This window comes from Lemur catta, chromosome 12 (assembly GCF_020740605.2).
Source record: "Lemur catta isolate mLemCat1 chromosome 12, mLemCat1.pri, whole genome shotgun sequence".
Taxonomy (NCBI): Eukaryota; Metazoa; Chordata; class Mammalia; order Primates; family Lemuridae; genus Lemur; species Lemur catta.
Genome location: NC_059139.1, coordinates 91,840,437 through 91,847,160, shown reverse-complemented (window position 1 = coordinate 91,847,160; position 6,724 = coordinate 91,840,437).

The following is a 6,724-nucleotide window of genomic DNA, read 5'->3' as shown; positions in this document are numbered from 1 at the left end:
TCTGTGAGTCAACATATATCATTTTGCTCTCAGATTTTTTTAATTGGGTTTCTGACTTTCAGTAAGGAAAACAATTTCCATATTCACTGTACTACCTAAGATTGGCCTTTGGCAACCTAACTTAACAGTGCAGTCTCTGTGGTAATACCACATCGAATAGCATTAACAAAATAGATACTTGATGGGCACATTCACAGAGTGCCAGCTATGTGTCAGGCACGGTAGCACTCTGCTAGAAAAGCGATGTGACTGTACCTTTCACTGGTAAATTACTCTTCTGAGAAATCTAATTATTAGAGAAATAAATCTTATAAATGTTATTAGAAAGGGTCAGTGAATAAGAACTCATAAATGGATATTCCTATGATAAGTAGAAAATAACTATCTTAATTGACAAAATCATTATTATGGATTAAAATGCCCCAAATTATTAATATCTCATATAGGATTCTCAGTAGCATGACTGTTAAAGTTAAGCTGTTCCAGAATTTGAATTCCAAGGAATTCATAAGTTATACAGTATTGACTAATACATTAATATACCAAAGAAACAAACCTCCAAATCTCTGTGACATGCTCTAAAATTATGTTTTTAAAGTGCCACTCCAATTGCTATGTGGTAAATGGGGTACAAAAGTTAATGTAACTGGAGTAAATAGTGGTACAAAAGTCAAATAACAGACACTATTTACATTATCGTTAGGGATGATGGTGTATTTTTCACTTTTCCCAGTTAACAGCAACATTTGACAAGCTGATCACTCTCTTTATTTCGAGCCATATTCACTTCATCTTTTGGATACCACTCTCCTTATTTCTCCTTGTACCTCATTTCAAGCTTTATATTCCCTTCATTCCTCAAACCTCTATGCATTTGAGCACACCAGGGCTCAGTCCTCACAACTACTAACTTAAAGCCCTGTGGCTTTGAGTATCACCCATGTACCTTTGACTCCCAAGTTTATAACATCTAGGACCTGGCCCCTGAACTCCAAGACTCAAGTGCTTGTTTGGTATCTCCACTTGACTATCTCATAGACATCTCTTATTTGACCTGCTGAAACAGAACTCTGGCTCATGCCCCCTTCCCAAACATTTTCCTCCCTTGTTAACATGTAAGTAAGTGGCAACCCCATTTTTATCACTGAGTACACTAACCATGGGTTTATCCTTTAATTTACTCCCCCTTTTCTCATTGTCCAATCTATCAGCAAGACCTGATTGGTCAGAACCCAACCCTCTCATTCACATCAGTGCTACCACCCAAAAGCAAACCACCATCATCCCTCATCTAAGTATAATGCATCATAAGTAGTGCCCATTATTTGACTTTTGTACCCCTATTTACTCCAGTTACATTTACATTGACTTTTGGACCCCATTTACCACACGGAACATGTCACTGCTCTTTTCAAAATCCTTCAGTATATAGAAATGGACCTCAAGAAAATACAGATGATGGAATTAAGAGAAAAGAACTTTAAAGAAGTTATTATAAGTATATTCAAGGTCTAAAAGGAAAGGATAGTTATAAGAATGAGCAGATGGGGAGTATCAACAGAGAAATGGAAATGACAAAAAAAGTAGCCAAATGTAACTTTTAAAACTGAAAGTACAATGTCTGGAATGAAAAGCTCACTGGATAGTCTAAACACTGGATTATAAATTGTAGAGTAAATAAGTAGTGATATTGTAAACAGATAAATAGAAATTATCCAATGTGAAGAACAAAATGAAATTGAAAAAAGTATGAGGACAGTTTTAGTATTATAAGACCATATTAAGTGAAATGACATATGTGTAATTGGAGTCCAAAAAGGAGAGATGAGACAAGAGTGGGACAGGAAGAATATTGGAAGAAATTAATGGCCAAATATAGCACTTCCTATTAAGTCTTCAGCATGCTAATTTTAGTCTCAGAATCTGCTTTTCAGGAAAACAAATTTGTGACAATTTGTGCCAGGAAGGACCTAAGAAAGCCATCGAGGTTGGAGTTTTGGAGCTGGATCCCCATTCTGAGGCTGGTAATGAGCACAGACAGCCCCTAACAACTGTTAAGGCTTTCCCCAGAGGTGAACTGGGGTTAGAATGCATTAGCTGCATTCTAGGGAACTAGGGAAAGAATGCATTAGCTGTATCAAGCATTTGAAAAATGTGAGGAAAATGCTAGTTAGGAATTGGGTGGTAATAGCAAAGCTTGATTGATGCTTCAGATAAAGGTAATGAAAAGATAATTGGCAACTAAAAGCTGAGTGTGAAACTCAGAATACCTTTTTGGCAGCATCAAAAGCCTCTCTCAATTTCTACAGTGGGAAGACAGAGAAAGCTGAAGACCAAGGCCAGGACATAATAATAAGAGTAGCAGAGCTCTAAAGAAGGTGAACACTTTTTAAAAATGTATACTTGTTATGCCAAAGTCAGGGCTCTGGTTGGGAAATGAAACCATGCACATGGGATGGAATTGATGACACTGCAAATTATGAGTCCTTAGATTCCTCTAATTGATCTGGTTTGTAAACATAACCTACTCTTTTCTTAATGGCTAGCGTTCTCTCATTTCTCGAAGGCAGTGCAGAGGCTTTTCCCCAGCAAGAGATGAGCATTCCCAGGATCTTCCCTCACCTTCCTTCCTGGTATGTAGATCCATTAAGTAGGCTTAATTAATGGCAAAATCTGGCCACAGATAGGCTTGGCCTGATAAGGAAGGAAAGGGACTGTATCCTGAGGAAATGAAAGAATCTAGCCAGCACTCACCAGCAGGAGCTGAGAGATTATGCACAGCACTGGATTCTGAGGGTGCACAATCAAGGATGTGGAACATGTGTTTGTCAGCTAGGAAACACTCTACCAGAATACAGAATGTAACACCCTGGCAAGGCCCTGGGAGATGGTATCAATACAGTGCTTCTAGGGCTGCTCCTAAATGGGCCATAAATTTACATTTTCACCCTAAAACTATGTTCACTATCCTGCCTTCTGCCATAATATAGTCTGAAGAGACAAACTAGCTGTGCATCCTGAAGAATATCACATTCATTCACTGTATCAGTAACATCATGTGAATTGGAGAAGATGAACAAAAAGTGACTATTTGTGGGAGGCCTTGGCAGGACACAGGTGTTCCAGAGGGGCGAGAGAACCTCTAAGAAGTTTTAAGGGACAGCCACATTAGTAAAAATTTTAGGGCCAAGTATCCTGGGGCATTCTAAGACATCCCCTCTAAAGTACAGGACAAACTGTTGCTTCTTGCACTTCCCATCATGAGTAAGGAAGCACATGTTTAGGAGACCTTTGGATCACAGAGGCAGCATATACCACAGCTGAGAATACTGCTGTGGCTCATTCTGTGTGACGTGAAATGCTGCCAGCTTTCAGTGGGGCCTGGAGTAATAGAAAGGATTTTGCAGATCAGGTAGCAGTGCAAGTAGCCCTGCCTCTTGGGCCACATAACCTGACACATCCTATAGTATTGGAAATATCAGTGATACAAAAAATGCCATTAGATTTATGGCAAGCCCTACTGCAGGAATCACAACGCAGACACCATCAGTTTTGGAACAAGGCCATACTGTCTTCAGCAGAAATTTATATTGTTCTGACAGTGACCATGCAGATGGCACCACCTATCCTGAGCTGATTTCTGTCACAGCCACCAAGACATAAGGTTGAGAAGGCCCAGCAGAAATTCACATGAAGATAATAGACGAATGATCTATTATCACTAGTTGATGGGGCAGAATAAGTTTGAGCTTGGTTCACAAATGGATTGGCTCAATATGTTGGTGCAAGTCTTGAAAGACAGGGATGAGGGGCAACCCTCCCAGGGAGCAAAGCTTTGAGCAGTGACCTGGTCATTTACTCTGTGTAGAAAGAGAAGTTTCCTGAGCTGAGCTTAGAAAATACACAAATTCATGAGCAATGACAAATGGGTTGGATTTGTCTTTCTTCCAGTTACTTGGAAGAAGCTTGGAAGATCAGGAACAAGGAGGTCTGGGATAGAGACATATAAATGTACATATGGGAATAAATACCAGTGTGACAATCTTTGTAATGCATGGTAATGTTCACCAAAGAGGAACCACCATTTCACCAGGTAGATAACCAAAATATACAAAGGACCCCTACTAATCAATAATAAAAAAAAACAACTCAATTAAAATGGAAGAAAAGACTCCAACAGACACTTTACAAAAGAAGATAAATATTGTGCCACAAGCACATGAGAAAGTGTTTAACATCGCTAGCTTTCAGGACAATGCAAGTTAAATCTACAAAAAAACTACTACTTCACACTCACCTAAGACAGTTAAAATTAAAAGACAATGACAACAATTGGAAATAGAACTTTTGTACATTTCAGTGGGTGAGTGAAATGGAGCGTCATTTTGGAAAAATTTACGTGGCAGCTTTTTACGTAGTTAAACATGCATCTGTCCCTTAACCATGAATTCTGAACCCTAAGTATTTATGCAAGAGAAACTAAAACATATGTCTACAAAAAGACATATACCCAAAATGTTCATGGCAACTCTCCATTCACAATATCCCCAAACTGGAGATAACCCAATTATCCATGAGATTCAATAAATAAATTATGATATATCCACACAATGGAATAATATGCAGAAGTAAAAAGAATGATTATCCAATATATATAACAACATGGATAAATCTGGACAAAAAGCATTATGAAGCTAGTCACAAAAGAGTGCATATTGTATAATTCCATTCATATAAACTTCAAAACAGACAAAATGAATCTCTGGTGATAAAAATCAGAACAATGGTTACTTGTGATGCTATTGGAATTATTGGAAGGGGTTATATAAGAATTTTCTAGGGTGATGGAAATATGCTATGTTTTATTTGTGTACTTATGATCTGTACATTTTACTGTGTATAAATTTTTACGTTAAAAAGTACAATCCAATGTCTTCTCTCTCTCATCCTAACTTCTGCTACTATTCATTCTACTCCAGCCACACTGACCCCTCCTTGTTCCTCATCCCTTATACTTGCCATTCTTTCTGCTGAAAACACTCTTCTCCCAGATAGCCACACAGTTTTTGCTCCCTCATTTATTATAATTTAGGTCTGTACTCAAATATGTACCTTAAATCAAAGTGTTCTACCTTACTGACTTACATAAAATATCACTAACTATAATCTCAGTCTATGCCTATTTCCTGCTTCATTTTTCTTCTCCTTCTTAATACTTATCACCATTTGTATACATTATAGAGCAAAGACTTGTTTACTTTGTTCACTCTGTATCACAACCTCTAGAACACTGCCTCAGGCTATAAATATTTGTTGAAGAGTTGTTACACTGAATATATCTTCCAGCTAACTCTATTGAAAAATCAAAGGTATATTCAGTCAAAGGTGATATTATTAGGTGAATTCTTTGTCCACATTGTAAGTTAATACTGGGATAGTTATTATTAGAGGATTACTGGATTTACCCATCAGGCTCCAAACAAGATTATCTGACTCCATTTGTATTTTATACAACTTTGTAATAAGGCAGGCAAAGAAAATCAAGTATCCAAACAGCTTTTACACTCTTCTCTATGTGGAATTTTGACAATACTCTACAAAGTAAAAGAAGAGTGTCCTAATGGAATTTTATACAGAGAATGTGGTGCCATCAGTGATGTGAAGAGCTACTGACACGTTTTAGAACCAGAAAGACCTTATATATCATCTAGTAGATATCATCTAGCAGAATATTATTGCCAGGAATTTTTCATTATTATGTCATTATAAGTTTATCAAAGATCTTACAGTCGATTTCTGGCACATCCAGCTGTGACTATCACTCATCATGTTATTAAAACTTCCATTAATATAAAAGTTAATTTCTTGAATTTTTCATCTATTCATTCAATAAATAAATATGTACACTAAGGATTCTGTGGTGAACAAGAAAGATAACGTCTTTGCTCTTATGGGGTTTACAGTCTACTGGGGGTCAGTAGACAATAAACATGTAAACAGATAAATGAGATCTCCCTCGTTAGTGATAAGGCTAAGAAGAAAATGTCATAGAGCACAGCTGGGAGTGATATAGTACGCATGATGTTTTAAATAAGTTGTCTGTGATCTGCTTTCTTCGGAGGGAACATTTAAACTGAGATCTGAGTGGTAAGAAAGAACATTCCAGACATAAGGAAGAACAAGTGCAGAGACTCTTAGTAGCAAGCCCGGTATATTTGAGCAATGGTGTGGCTGGAATATGATGAACTGTATGAGCTGAGATCAGAGATGTGCGCAATGGCTGTCATGCAGGGCTTTGATGGCTACATGAAGAATTTGGTTTATTCTGAGTGAAGTGACATAAATTGATTTATAATTTTAAACAGACTTATCTTATTGCTCTTTGGAAACTGCATGTAGGGGGTCAAAAGTAGAATAAGGGAGACCTGCATAGTTAGCTATGACAGTAATCCAGGCAAGAGGTACTAGGTAGCAGATTGCTGTAGGGCAGTGATTCTCAGCCAGGGACAATGTTTCCTCGGAGACAGTTGGCATTGTTTGGAGATATTTTTGATTGTCACATTTTGGAACAAGAGTGCTACTGCCTTCTAATAGGTAGAGGCACCAGAAGTAGATGGTGAGTAGGTAGTTGCAATATGAATCTGGATCTCATAGGAGAGGAGGCTCAAGATATGGATATAAGAGACATCAGCACTAAGTAGATGTCTAAATCACAAGAACAGGT